Source organism: Coregonus clupeaformis, unplaced genomic scaffold, assembly GCF_020615455.1.
Source record: "Coregonus clupeaformis isolate EN_2021a unplaced genomic scaffold, ASM2061545v1 scaf2613, whole genome shotgun sequence".
NCBI classification, from domain to species: domain Eukaryota; kingdom Metazoa; phylum Chordata; class Actinopteri; order Salmoniformes; family Salmonidae; genus Coregonus; species Coregonus clupeaformis.
The window spans coordinates 25,762-41,896 of record NW_025536067.1 but is presented as its reverse complement, the minus strand read 5'-3'; the positions used below and the strand labels follow the sequence as shown (position 1 = coordinate 41,896).

The 16,135-nt window shown below is 44.2% G+C and overlaps 1 pseudogene; it reads right to left on the bottom strand.

Annotated features, from left to right (window-relative positions):
• The window catches only part of LOC123488950, a 56,860-nt pseudogene that overhangs the window by 16,680 nt on the left and 24,045 nt on the right, over nucleotides 1-16,135 (bottom strand).

The window sequence follows — 16,135 nt, the reverse complement described above, 5'->3', positions numbered from 1 at the left end:
TAACGAAGGTCTCAACATGCTTGTCAGACAGAAGAGATAGCCTGACCTGCATGTTGTCGGTGGCATCTCCAGCAACCCTCCGAAGGTGATGGCATTAGTTACGGTTCCTAGATAGATGAACAGGATGGCCGACAGCGCCTGGATGTGGAACGCATCGTAGAAATCACTGGCGAAGAATGGAGCTTTCCTTTTGATGTCAAGTAGGAGGCCGCCACAAAACCTGAAAATTATGAAGGAAAACATTCTGGTTGTCCTGTCCTGTCCTGACTCACTTACCTATCCTGAGACTCCAGAGGTTCTGAAGTGTTTCATTGGTTGATCAGAGGTTCAGTTTTATTGGTTTTAGAAAGAACGTTTTTGGGCGCTCAAGAAACAGGAGTCGAGGTGTAACTACCTGTTTTTTGAAAAGGATAAGGCGTAACGCTCACTCACCTTAAAAAAAATATTATTTTATTCAAGCAACTATTAAAAGCTTGATGTTTCAGCCTTCATCAATGGCCTTCATCAGCCTTCATCAATGGCCTTCATCAGTACAGTGTTTTATTGTGTTTTATTAGTTGACTCACCTGCCTGTCTTCTTGAGCTCGTCTCCCACTGCGTGCCCCCTCCCCTCCCCCATCATGGGGCGTGTCTCCGTTCATATGGCCGCTGTCGCCTCCTGCATACATGTTCTTCCTGAGAAGCACAATATAGAGGAATATAGTATAGAGACTATAAAACAGCATATGATGTCAGCAGATAGATGCTAACCTCTTGTCAGCAGAGGGTACAGACTTGGGCGGTTCTATCCTGATGGCCGGGTCCCATTCCCCCGGGGGTAGAACGATCACCTCATCCAGAAACTCATCGATGCCAGCCAGCAGATCCTCTCTGTCCTTCGCCTTGTACGCTATGTCATGGAACACCTGCACAAGACAAAGTCGGTCAGTTCAACAACACTTGGATTTGATTTGGCTTTTTATTGACAAATTTACGTAGTTTGTTTTGTCTCTTGTAAAGTAGAAATTTATTGTTCAAATTGTCTACTGATTAAATTAAATATGAAGTTAGAGCTGGCAGTTATTGTCCTGTAGGGGGTCTCAGTGAGTTCTCAGTTAGTTAGAAAAAGCTGGGAAAAACAAAGCAGTTGTGAACAAGTACATCTCAGCTGGCTTGGAAAGGGACTGAATGTGAATGTTCAACTAGTAGACTGCATATACCTGTACAGCATTCATCTGACTGACTTATACAGGCAGCATAGTATTCAGTAAGGACTCAGATATGTCTTTAGCTGACACCTTGCTCTGTGCTGCTTACCTCATCTGACATCATAGCTGATACCTTGCTCTGAAACCTTGCTCTGCTTACCTCATCTGACATGAGGGTGGCGATAGCTCTTCCTATCTCATGATAGGACTTGGCTTTTCCTTTGGGTCCTAAAAAGGATGAAAAGGAATCTGAGGAGGAAAGACCAGAGAAATTACACTATGATGTCAAACCGCAACAACTCTAGTTTACATTTAAAAATATATATTTATATATTAACCTGGTGGGGACGGGGACTTCGGTGAGGGCTCCCAGCATCACAGCCTGCTGTAGACGGACAAATGCCACGAAGGGGGCGTCCAGGAAGTCCACCTCTCCAACGAGAACGTTGGACGCCTCTGCGTCTGGGGGAAGCTTCTTCATGAACTTGTTCTTCAGCTGAAACAGATAATAACAGAGGACACCTTCAGCCCAGCTAACAGAAACCCAGGAGGGAGTTCAACATTAGCTGGGACCCCGGATCATTAAATCCCATTCCAGCCAAATACCAAACCAGGATGATCAGCAGAAGCCAGCCCTCCTGTTCCTAGCAGGCCTGGGAAGATGTACCACCCAGCATGGAACCTGTTCTCTAATATTTGTGGAAATATATTTATGACAAGATATAAAAACAGTCATTTGTTGATTGTATCAGACACTGTATTGAGCCCTTATACCCATGCCTTTACACATGAATCAATTTAATCTTCTCTTTATGCTTTGGGTCCACAGTCAGCACACAGCTTCAGTCTTCTCTTTATGGTGTCCACAGTCATCACACAGCTTCAGTCTTCTCTTTATGGGGTCCACAGTCAGCACACAGCTTCAGTCTTCTCTTTATGGTGTCCACAGTCATCACACAGCTTCAGTCTTCTCTTTATGGGGTCCACAGTCAGCACACAGCTTCAGTCTTCTCTTTATGGGGTCCACAGTCAGCACACAGCTTCAGTCTTCTCTTTATGGGGTCCACAGTCAGCACACAGCTTCAGTCTTCTCTTTATGGTGTCCACAGTCAGCACACAGCTTCAGTCTTCTCTTTATGGGGTCCACAGTCAGCACACAGCTTCAGTCTTCTCTTTATGGTGTCCACAGTCATCACACAGCTTCAGTCTTCTCTTTATGGGGTCCACAGTCAGCACACAGCTTCAGTCTTCTCTTTATGGGGTCCACAGTCAGCACACAGCTTCAGTCTTCTCTTTATGGGGTCCACAGTCAGCACACAGCTTCAGTCTTCTCTTTATGGTGTCCACAGTCAGCACACAGCTTCAGTCTTCTCTTTATGGGGTCCACAGTCAGCATACAGCTTCAGTCTTCTCTTTATGGGGTCCACAGTCAGCACACAGCTTCAGTCTTCTCTTTATGGTGTCCACAGTCAGCACACAGCTTCAGTCTTCTCTTTATGGTGTCCACAGTCAGCACACAGCTTCAGTCTTCTCTTTATGGGGTCCACAGTCAGCACACAGCTTCAGTCTTCTCTTTATGGGGTCCACAGTCATCACACAGCTTCAGTCTTCTCTTTATGGGGTCCACAGTCAGCACACAGCTTCAGTCTTCTCTTTATGGGGTCCACAGTCAGCATACAGCTTCAGTCTTCTCTTTATGGGGTCCACAGTCAGCACACAGCTTCAGTCTTCTCTTTATGGTGTCCACAGTCAGCACACAGCTTCAGTCTTCTCTTTATGGGGTCCACAGTCAGCACACAGCTTCAGTCTTCTCTTTATGGTGTCCACAGTCAGCACACAGCTTCAGTCTTCTCTTTATGGGGTCCACAGTCAGCATACAGCTTCAGTCTTCTCTTTATGGGGTCCACAGTCAGCACACAGCTTCAGTCTTCTCTTTATGGTGTCCACAGTCAGCACACAGCTTCAGTCTTCTCTTTATGGTGTCCACAGTCAGCACACAGCTTCAGTCTTCTCTTTATGGGGTCCACAGTCAGCACACAGCTTCAGTCTTCTCTTTATGGGGTCCACAGTCATCACACAGCTTCAGTCTTCTCTTTATGGGGTCCACAGTCATCACACAGCTTCAGTCTTCTCTTTATGGGGTCCACAGTCAGCACACAGCTTCAGTCTTCTCTTTATGGTGTCCACAGTCAGCACACAGCTTCAGTCTTCTCTTTATGGTGTCCACAGTCAGCACACAGCTTCAGTCTTCTCTTTATGGTGTCCACAGTCAGCACACAGCTTCAGTCTTCTCTTTATGGTGTCCACAGTCAGCACACAGCTTCAGTCTTCTCTTTATTCTTGGGGTCCACAGTCAGCACACAGCTTCAGTCTTCTCTTTATTCTTGGGGTCCACAGTCAGCACACAGCTTCAGTCTTCTCTTTATGGGGTCCACAGTCAGCACACAGCTTCAGTCTTCTCTTTATGGGGTCCACAGTCAGCACACAGCTTCAGTCTTCTCTTTATGGGGTCCACAGACAGCACACAGCTTCAGTCTTCTCTTTATGGTGTCCACAGTCAGCACACAGCTTCAGTCTTCTCTTTATGGGGTCCACAGTCATCACACAGCTTCAGTCTTCTCTTTATGGGGTCCACAGTCAGCACACAGCTTCAGTCTTCTCTTTATGGTGTCCACAGTCAGCACACAGCTTCAGTCTTCTCTTTATGGGGTCCACAGTCAGCACACAGCTTCAGTCTTCTCTTTATGGGGTCCACAGTCAGCACACAGCTTCGGGGCTTTGTGTGAGCAAGCCCCACAAAGAAATCAGTTGCACTGCACACAGTTTTCATGGGCCTTGTTTCCTGTGAAACCAGCCCACTTGACATTGTGTCTTATTTTTCCCCAGTGGGAGCTGTGGTGCTTGGGGAAGAGGGAGAGCAGGACCTGCTGCCTTGGCGGCCTGCTTGGCAGCTGTAGCCTCTTTCTTGGCGTTCATGTGGTTCTCACGAAGCTCACATGCCAGATCCAGTGGGATGCATGGTGCTGAGGATGAAGCGTTCTTATTTATTTTACATCTGTACACCGTGAGTGTTGCTTTACCACTCTCCATCACTGATGTGGAGTACAGCTCTACTGGTATGTTGTTTTGCGCAGAATGGGGCAGCTCCCGCCTTTGTTTGTTCACTGTTCCTAGCAGGCTAGTCTTCTTTGCAATCAACTTGTCTGACAGGGAAAGAATGTGAAGAAGTTGCCCATGGTCACATTTCTGCCTTTGCCCATGTAAGGCTCAACGAGTCTCAAAACAACAGTCTCAGACAGTCGCTCACCCGCTGGCCTGGTGTCATCTTTCCACAGATATGGAAAGCCATTGAGCAATTACTTGGTTTGGACATCGGCGGCTTCCCAAAATGTAACTGAAGTCACATGCACCATTATCAGTTTCTATCTGGTTGCTGGCATCCATTCATCCATTCATCCATTCATCCATTCATCCATTGACGACAGAATAGCATATTTTAATTTTACGTTTATTATGTTACTAGTTTTTGCATAGTAGCCAGAGCAATGTTGCTGTGTGAATGGTCATGTGTTGAATGCATGGATGTAACCAGAGCAATGTTGCTGTGTGAATGGTCATGTGTTGAATGCATGGATGTAACCAGAGCAATGTTGCTGTGTGAATGGTCATGTGTTGAATGCATGGATGTAACCAGAGCAATGTTGCTGTGTGAATGGTCATGTGTTGAATGCATGGAAAGCACGGTTATTCTTGGAAAAAGTGCAATTTGGTAAAAAGGGAATTTTGAGAGTTATTTGACAAAGGTAAGTGTCATAGAAACGGCAGAATATGCTCTTTCAGATTCTATATAGAAATCACAATGTTTTACCTGCATGTGACTCTGAAGGATGATTTGTTAAACCGATGCTCCTTTCCCTGCATCTGTCAATTACAAGATTCGCCCATCTCTTCATGTACAATTTGACAACTGATAGGCCTAACATTGTCACTCATCAGATTATTGTCAATTCATCTTGTCTATAGGCTAACTCTTATTACATTTGAAATTAGAATTGGTATAGTTTAGGGTAGTTACGATGGGCCGGTTGTGCAAGTTGACTAGCATCGTTTGTTTCCCGCTCATCAACTTGGATAGCGTCAATGTCACGGATCCCCCCGGTACTGCTGCTCATTCCGTTCACCAGTTCCGGAGGTCTACGTCACCGGTCTTCTAGGCGTCACTGACCTGGTTCATTACCACCAACCCCGGACTGTCTTGTCTTATTACCACACCTGGTTCCCATTCCCCCTGATTAGTATGTGTATATATGTCCCTTGTCCGTTGGTCTCATGAGTACCGTGTATTGTGCTCTGGTGGTTTAAGGGTCTCGTCCTGTGTATTGTGTAGAGGTTACACCTCACTCTTTGTTTGGGTTACATCCCTTGTGTATGTACAGTGAGGGAAAAAAAAGTATTTGATCCCCTGCTGATTTTGTACGTTTGCCCACTGACAAAGACATTATCAGTCTATAATTTTAATGGTAGGTTTATTTGAACAGTGAGAGACAGAATAACAACAAAGAAATCCAGAAAAACGCATGCCAAAAATGTTATAAATTGATTTGCATTTTATTGAGGGAAATAAGTATTTGACCCCTCTGCAAAACATGACTTAGTACTTGGTGGCAAAACCCTTTTTGGCAATTACAGAGGTCAGACGTTTCTTGTAGTTGGCCACCAGGTTTGCACACATCTCAGGAAGGATTTTGTCCCACTCCTCTTTGCAGATCTTCTCCAAGTCATTAAGGTTTCTAGGCTGACGTTTGGCAACTCAAACCTTCAGCTCCCTCCACTGATTTTCTATGGGATTAAGGTCTGGAGATTGGCTAGGCCACTCCAGGACATTAATGTGCTTCTTTGTTGCCTTGGCCTTTGTTGCCTTGGCCGTGTGTTTTGGGTCATTGTCATGCTGGAATACCCATCCACGACCCATTTTCAATGCCCTGGCTGAGGGAAGGAGGTTCTCACCCAAGATTTGACGGTACATGGCCCCGTCCATCGTCCCTTTGATGCGGTGAAGTTGTCCTGTCCCCTTTGCAGAAAACACCCCCAAAGCATAATGTTTCCACCTTCATATTTGACGGTGGGGATGGTGTTCTTGGGGTCATAGGCAGCATTCCTCCTCCTCCAAACACAGCGAGTTGAGTTGATGCCAAAGAGCTCGATTTTGGTCTCATCTGACCACAAAACTTTCACCCAGTTCTCCTCAGAATCATTCAGATGTTCATTGGCAAACTTCAGACGGGCCTGTATATGTGCTTTCTTGAGCAGGGGGACCTTGCGGGCGCTGCAGGATTTCAGTCCTTTCAGACAAGATCCTCCCGTGTAGTTCTGGGCTGATTCCTCACCGTTCTCATGAACATTGCAACTCCACGAGGTGAGAACTTGCATGGAGCCCCAGGCCGAGGGAGATTGACAGTTATTTTGTGTTTCTTCCATTTGCGAATAATCACACCAACTGTTGTCACCTTCTCACCAAGCTGCTTGGCGATGGTCTTGTAGCCCATTCAAGCCTTGTGTAGGTCTACAATCTTGTCCCTGACATCCTTGGAGAGCTCTTTGGTCTTGGCCATGGTGGAGAGTTTGGAATCTGATTGATTGATTGCTTCTGTGGACAGGTGTATTTTTATACAGGTAACAAACTGAGATTAGGAGTGTGCTCCTAATCTCAGCTCGTTACCTGTATAAAAGACACCTGGGAGCCAGAAATCTTTCTGATTGAGAGGGGGTCAAATACTTATTTCCCTCATTAAAATGCAAATCAATTTATAACATTTTTGACATGCGTTTTCTGGATTTTTTTGTTGTTATTCTGTCTCTCACTGTTCAAATAAACCTACCATTAAAATTATAGACTGATCATTTCTTTGTCAGTGGGCAAACGTACAAAATCAGCAGGGGATCAAATCCTTTTTTCCCTCACTGTATATATACGTGTTTGTGTTGGGTGGAGTAATACATCCCCTAATACGTATTCCTGCGCCTGTCTTCTAATCATTATACAACGTGACAGTCAAGGATATGTTTTGCATTATTCTAAAGGCCTACTGCAACATGTAGCATGTTTTCGTTTCCCACAATACATTTGATTAGTAATAGAGTTATAGTCAATAAATCAGTCCCATAACAGCTTATTTTTACAAAGTAAAACGTGAAAGTGAATGGTATCAACCTGCAAGGAGCGCGGTCAAATGATTAAAATGAGCGCCAACACTGATAAATAGGCATAACACAAACTCATCATTTCACTATTGTTGTTCTAAGTTAAATCAACCTCTTCACCCTCATCATTCGGTTAGGCCTAATTTAAATTTGATTGTGAAGTAACTTGCACAATTATCAATTTGTAATTTATTCAGTGGGCTGCCATCGTTTGCGTTGCTGGATAGAGTAAAATCAAATCAAATCAAATTGTATTTGTCACATGCGCTGAATACAACACCTTACCGTGAAATGCTTACTTAAAAGCCCTTAACCAACAATGCAGTTTTAAGAAAAATAAGTGTTAAGAAAATATTTACTAAATCAACTAAAGTAAAAAAAATTTAAGCGCAACAATAAAATAACAATAACGAGGCTATATACAGGAGGTACCGGTACCGAGTCAATGTGCTGGGGTACAGGTTAGTCCAGGTAATAACGAGGCTATATACAGGAGGTACTGGTACCGAGTCAATGTGCTGGGGTACAGGTTAGTCCAGGTAATAATGAGGCTATATACAGGGGGTACCGGTACCGAGTCAATGTGCTGGGGTACAGGTTAGTCCAGGTAATAACGAGGCTATATACAGGAGGTACTGGTACCGAGTCAATGTGCTGGGGTACAGGTTAGTCCAGGTAATAATGAGGCTATATACAGGGGGTACGGTACCGAGTCAATGTGCTGGGGTACTGGTTAGTCCAGGTAATAATGAGGCTATATACAGGAGGTACCGGTACCGAGTCAATGTGCTGGGGTACAGGTTAGTCCAGGTAATAATGAGGCTATATACAGGAGGTACCGGTACCGAGTCAATGTGCTGGGGTACTGGTTAGTCCAGGTAATAATGAGGCTATATACAGGAGGTACCGGTACCGAGTCAATGTGCTGGGGTACAGGTTAGTCCAGGTAATAATGAGGCTATATACAGGGGGTACCGGTACCGAGTCAATGTGGGGGGGTACAGGTTAGCGGAGGTAATTGAGGTAATATGTACATGAAGGTAGGGGTAAAGTGGCTATGCATACAGTGTCTTCGGAAAGTATTCAGACCCCATTTTGTTACGTTACAACCTTATTCTAAAATGGATTAAATAAAATAAAATCCTCAGCAATCTAAACACATTACCCCATAATGACAAAGCAAAAACAGGTTTTTAGAATTGTTTGCAAATTTATAAAAAAACAAAAACAGAAATACCTTATTTACATAAGTATTCAGACCCTTTGCTATGTGACTCAAAATTGAGCTCAGGTGCATCATGTTTCCATTGATCATCCTTGAGATGTTTCTACAACTTGATTGGAGTCCACCTGTGGTAAATTCAATTGATTGGACATGATTTGGAAAGGCACACACCTGTCTATATAAGGTCCCACAGTTGACAGTGCATGTCAGAACAGAAACCAAGCCATGAGGTTGAAGGAATTGTCTGCAGAGCTACGAGACAGGATTGTGTCGAGGCAGAGATCTGGGGAAGGTTACACAAAAATTGTTGTGGCATTGAAGGTCCCCAAGGACTCAGTGGCCTCCATCATTCTTAAATGGAAGAAGTTTGGAACCACCAAGACTCTTCCTAGAGCTGGCCGCCCAGCTAAACTGAGCAATCGGGGGAGAAGGGCCTTGGTCAGGGAGGTGACCAAGAACCAGATGGTCACTCTGACAGAGCTCTAGAGTTCCTCTGTGGAGATGGGAGAACCTTCCAGAAGGACAACCATCTCTGCAGCACTCCACCAATCAGGTCTTTATGGTAGAGTGGCCAGACGAAAGCCACTCCTCAGTAAAAGGCACATGACAGTCCACTTGGAGTTTGCCAAAAGGCACCTAAAGACTCTCAGACCATGAGAAACAAGATTCTCTGGTCTGATGAAACCAAGATTGAACTCTTTGGCCTGAATGCCGTGCGTCACGTCTGGAGGAAACCTGGCACCATCCCTACGGTGAAGCATGGTGGTGGCAGAATCATGCTTTCAGATTGTTTTTCAGCAGCAGGGACTGGGAGACTAGTCAGGATCGAGGCAAAGATGAACGGAACAAAGTACAGAGAGATCCTCAATGAAAACCTTCTCAAGAGCGCTCAGGACCTCAGACTGGGGCGAAGGTTCACCTTCCAACAGGACAACGACCCTATGCACACAGCCAAGACAACGCAGGAGTGGCTTTGGGACAAGTCTCTGAATGACCTTGAGTGGCCCAGCCAGAGCCCGGACTTGAACGCGATCGAACATCTCTGGAGAGACCTGAAAATAGCTGTGCAGCAACGCTCCCCATTCAACCTGATGGAGATTGAGAGGATCTGCAGAGAAGAATGGGAGAAACTACCCAAATACAGGTGTGCCAAGCTTGTAGTGTCATACCCAAGAAGACTCTATATATATATATATATATATATATATATATAATTTTTTTAGGGGGTAGATCAGCTTTAATATTGCAGATAGATTGTAACTTCCATCAATGTAATTGTCTGCATCACTTCCAATCCCCCATATGTTTTTTTTTTCTTCTCGCAAATATAAATATATATACATACATATACACATACATACATATATTCTGTCTTTCCGATGCACGGAAAACCCAGCCAACTGTATATTATCCATCTCGTTGTTCAGCCACAACTCGGTGAAACATAAGATATTATCGTTTTTAATGTCCCGTTGGTAGGATAGTCTTGAACGGAGCTCATCCAGTTTATTCTCCAATGATTGCACGTTGGCCAATAGGACAGATGGTAGAAGCGGGTTAACCACTCTCCGACGAATTCTCACAAGGCACCCGGACCTGTGTCCCCTGTATCGGCCTCTCTTCTTCATGCGAATGACGGGGATTTGGGCCTGGTCTGGTGTCAGCAGTAAATCCTTCGCGTCCGATTCGTTAAAGAAAAAATCTTAGTCGAGGTGAGTAATTGCTGTTCTGATATCCAAATGCTCTTTTAGGTCATAAGAGATGCTGGCAGAAGATTATGTACAAAATAAGTTACAAACAATGCGAAAAAACACACAAAATAGCAGAATTGGTTAAGAGCCCGTAAAACTGCAACCATCTCCTACGGCGCCAATGTCTGTCTGTCAAGGATATGTTCTGCATTATTCTAAAGGCCTACTGCAACATGTAGCATGGTTTCGTTTCCCACAATACATTTGATTAGTAATAGAGTTATAGTACATAAAACAGTCAAGTAAAACATAAAAGAGAATGGTCTCAACCTGCAAGGTGTTCGGTCATATTATTTGCTGCTGATCAATAGGCATAACACAAACTCATCATTACACTATTGTCTTTCTTAATTAACCTCTTCACCCTCTTTATCATTCAGGTAGGCCTAATTTAAATTCAACTGTGAAGTAAGGTGCACAATTATCGCCCATTCATCCATTTGTCATTCATTCAGTGAGAGAGAGAGACTCATTAGTGGCTGGCTGGGTACCAACGTCCTACAGCACATTGTCTTGGCTGGGTACCAACATCCTACAGCACATTGTCTTGGCTGGGTACCAACATCCTACAGCACATTGTCTTGGCTGGGTACCAACGTCCTACAGCACATTGTCTTGGCGGATTAAGTCAGGAATACAAACATTTAGGAAAAGTCAGGGAAGGAGCAGGACATAGCTTTTTTGGGGGGCTGATTTTTACAAAATCAAACGTCAGTGGCAGTTGGCCTATGGCAGTTCTATTGTTAACAATACCCATCAGTTAACACAGTGGCCTACCCTTTAACAATACCCATCAGTTAACACTGTGGCCTACCCTTTAACAATACCCATCAGTTAACACAGTGGCCTACCCTTTAACAATACCCATCAGTTAACACTGTGGCCTACCCTTTAACAATACCCATCAGTTAACACAGTGGCCTACCCTTTAACAATACCCATCAGTTAACACAGTGGCCTACCCTTTAACAATACTAATCTGTTAACACTGTGGCCTACCCTTTAACAATACCCATCAGTTAACACAGTGGCCCACCCTTTAACAATACCCATCAGTTAACACAGTGGCCTACCCTTTAACAATACTAATCTGTTAACACTGTGGCCTACCCTTTAACAATACCCATCAGTTAACACAGTGGCCTACCTTTAACAATACCCATCAGTTAACACAGTGGCCTACCCTTTAACAATACCCATCAGTTAACACTGTGGCCTACCCTTTAACAATACCCATCAGTTAACACAGTGGCCTACCCTTTAACAATACCCATCAGTTAACACAGTGGCCTACCCTTTAACAATACCCATCAGTTAACACAGTGGCCTACCCTTTAACAATACTAATCTTTTAACACTGTGGCCTACCCTTTAACAATACCCATCAGTTAACACAGTGGCCCACCCTTTAACAATACCCATCAGTTAACACAGTGGCCTACCCTTTAACAATACCCATCAGTTAACACAGTGGCCTACCCTTTAACAATACCCATCAGTTAACACAGTGGCCTACCCTTTAACAATATCCATCAGTTAACACAGTGGCCCACCCTTTAACAATACCCATCAGTTAACACAGTGGCCCACCCTTTAACAATACCCATCAGTTAACACAGTGGCCTACCCTTTAACAATACCCATCAGTTAACACAGTGGCCTACCCTTTAACAATACCCATCAGTTAACACTGTGGCCTACCCTTTAACAATACCCATCAGTTAACACAGTGGCCTACCCTTTAACAATACCCATCAGTTAACACAGTGGCCTACCCTTTAACAATACCCATCAGTTAACACAGTGGCCTACCCTTTAACAATACCCATCAGTTAACACTGTGGCCTACCCTTTAACAATACCCATCAGTTAACACTGTGGCCTACCCTTTAACAATACTAATCTGTTAACACTGTGGCCTACCCTTTAACAATACCCATCAGTTAACACAGTGGCCTACCCTTTAACAATACCCATCAGTTAACACAGTGGCCTACCCTTTAACAATACCCATCAGTTAACACTGTGGCCTACCCTTTAAAAATACCCATCAGTTAACACAGTGGCCTACCCTTTAACAATACCCATCAGTTAACACAGTGGCCTACCCTTTAACAATATCCATCAGTTAACACAGTGGCCCACCCTTTATCAATACCCATCAGTTAACACAGTGGCCTACCCTTTAACAATACCCATCAGTTAACACTGTGGCCTACCCTTTAAAAATACCCATCAGTTAACACAGTGGCCTACCCTTTAACAATACCCATCAGTTAACACAGTGGCCTACCCTTTAACAATACCCATCAGTTAACACAGTGGCCTACCCTTTAACAATACCCAGCAGTTAACACAGTGGCCTACCCTTTAACAATACCCATCAGTTAACACTGTGGCCTACCCTTTAACAATACCCATCAGTTAACACAGTGGCCTACCCTTTAACAATACCCATCAGTTAACACAGTGGCCTACCCTTTAACAATACCCATCAGTTAACACAGTGGCCTACCCTTTAACAATACCCATCAGTTAACACAGTGGCCTACCCTTTAACAATACCCATCAGTTAACACAGTGGCCTACCCTTTAACAATACCCATCAGTTAACACAGTGGCCTACCCTTTAACAATACCCATCAGTTAACACTGTGGCCTACCCTTTAACAATACCCAGCAGTTAACACTGTGGCCTACCCTTTAACAATACTAATCTGTTAACACTGTGGCCTACCCTTTAACAATACCCATCAGTTAACACAGTGGCCTACCCTTTAACAATACCCATCAGTTAACACAGTGGCCTACCCTTTAACAATACCCATCAGTTAACACAGTGGCCTACCCTTTAACAATACCCAGCAGTTAACACAGTGGCCTACCCTTTAACAATACCCAGCAGTTAACACAGTGGCCTACCCTTTAACAATACCCATCAGTTAACACAGTGGCCTACCCTTTAACAATACCCATCAGTTAACACAGTGGCCTACCCTTTAACAATACCCATCAGTTAACACAGTGGCCTACCCTTTAACAATACCCATCAGTTAACACAGTGGCCTACCCTTTAACAATACCCATCAGTTAACACAGTGGCCTACCCTTTAACAATACCCATCAGTTAACACAGTGGCCTACCCTTTAACAATACCCATCAGTTAACACAGTGGCCTACCCTTTAACAATACCCATCAGTTAACACAGTGGCCTACCCTTTAACAATACCCATCAGTTAACACAGTGGCCTACCCTTTAACAATACCCATCAGTTAACACAGTGGCCTACCCTTTAACAATACCCATCAGTTAACACAGTGGCCTACCCTTTAACAATACCCATCAGTTAACACTGTGGCCTACCCTGTATTAACAAAAGTCCAACAATGAATCCTCCTGAATAGTGGATCCTTATTCAAGCTTTAGGTGGTCTACTGCCTGGTCTGAGACTGAATTACAGAGCATTCACTAGATACAGGTATGTTCATGTAAACCCTGATGAATGCTATCACATATACTTGACTGTTTAAGCTACTGTGATTTCCTTTCCAAAAACGACTGTACACTTGGATAACGATCCGTGCAATTTATAAAGCAAGCATCATAGAGTACCCATAACACACCCTGTAATAAACCTTCGACCCTGGAGAAAAACCATGTAACATGTTAACAATTGAAGCTGTGGTACATCACCATGTAACATGTTAACACTTGAAGCTGTGCTACATCACCATGTAACATGTTAACACTTGAAGCTGTGGTACATCACCATGTAACATGTTAACACTTGAAGCTGTGGTACATCACCATGTAACATGTTAACACTTGAAGCTGTGCTACATCACCATGTAACATGTTAACATGTAACATGTTAACTGCAGAACACGTGGTAGAACATTTCAAGCAGTGCTAGAATCCTTCTCTTGTCTTTTTTTTTTCTAGTCTTTCTTAGCTTCTGCCACAGTAATTGTTGCCAAATTACTACGAATCTGAATCTGATCGCCAGTTCCCAATTAACTGGAAGCAATTTAGTTGGTTTAGCGAAAAACATTGTGGCAACTAATTACAAAAACACTGTGACGCAAGGAGAGCCTCTTAACTCAGTGAGATTCCAAATCTAGGAGACATTCTGGCATGTTTCTGAATGACCACACCTCTAACTCTAACCCCTCTCCCCAATCACAGACTGTCATGTTGTCTTCAGTCTTGGCAGCAGGTTGCAGGGGGTGATTAAGCTGAGGCATTAAAGTTGATTAAATCACTGGTCTGATCTGATCTGGGTGTAACACAATCTAGATCAGGTCCAGTAAGCAACATCTGAAATTCCACTTTCTATCCCATCAGACCGCATTATTAAATTACAGAATATTAGTTCTCAATTTCTACATCTGGATCATTCCGTGTGTCTTAATCTCCTAAATGACAGGATTAATCTGCAGACACTGCTAACTGACCTCCAGCAGTCACTACTGTTTCTGTCTGCTATCACACACTGCTAACTGACCTCCAGCAGTCACTACTGTTTCTGTCTGCTATCACACACTGCTAACTGACCTCCAGCAGTCACTACTGTTTCTGTCTGCTATCACACACTGCTAACTGACCTCCAGCAGTCACTACTGTTTCTGTCTGCTATCACACACTGCTAACTGACCTCCAGCAGTCACTACTGTTTCTGTCTGCTATCACACACTGCTAACTGACCTCCAGCAGTCACTACTGTTTCTGTCTGCTATCACACACTGCTAACTGACCTCCAGCAGTCACTACTGTTTCTGTCTGCTATCACACACTGCTAACTGCCCTCCAGCAGTCACTACTGTTTCTGTCTGCTATCACACACTGCTAACTGACCTCCAGCAGTCACTACTGTTTCTGTCTGCTATCACACACTGCTAACTGACCTCCAGCAGTCACTACTGTTTCTGTCTGCTATCACACACTGCTAACTGACCTCCAGCAGTCACTACTGTTTCTGTCTGCTATCACACACTGCTAACTGACCTCCAGCAGTCACTACTGTTTCTGTCTGCTATCACACACTGCTAACTGTCCTCCAGCAGTCACTACTGTTTCTGTCTGCTATCACACACTGCTAACTGCCCTCCAGCAGTCACTACTGTTTCTGTCTGCTATCACACACTGCTAACTGACCTCCAGCAGTCACTACTGTTTCTGTCTGCTATCACACACTGCTAACTGACCTCCAGCAGTCACTACTGTTTCTGTCTGCTATCACACACTGCTAACTGACCTCCAGCAGTCACTACTGTTTCTGTCTGCTATCACACACTGCTAACTGACCTCCAGCAGTCACTACTGTTTCTGTCTGCTATCACACACTGCTAACTGACCTCCAGCAGTCACTACTGTTTCTGTCTGCTATCACACACTGCTAACTGACCTCCAGCAGTCACTACTGTTTCTGTCTGCTATCACACACTGCTAACTGACCTCCAGCAGTCACTACTGTTTCTGTCTGCTATCACACACTGCTAACTGACCTCCAGCAGTCACTACTGTTTCTGTCTGCTATCACACACTGTTAACTGACCTCCAGCAGTCACTACTGTTTCTGTCTGCTATCACACACTGCTAACTGACCTCCAGCAGTCACTACTGTTTCTGTCTGCTATCACACACTGCTAACTGACCTCCAGCAGTCACTACTGTTTCTGTCTGCTATCACACACTGCTAACTGCCCTCCAGCAGTCACTACTGTTTCTGTCTGCTATCACACACTGCTAACTGACCTCCAGCAGTCACT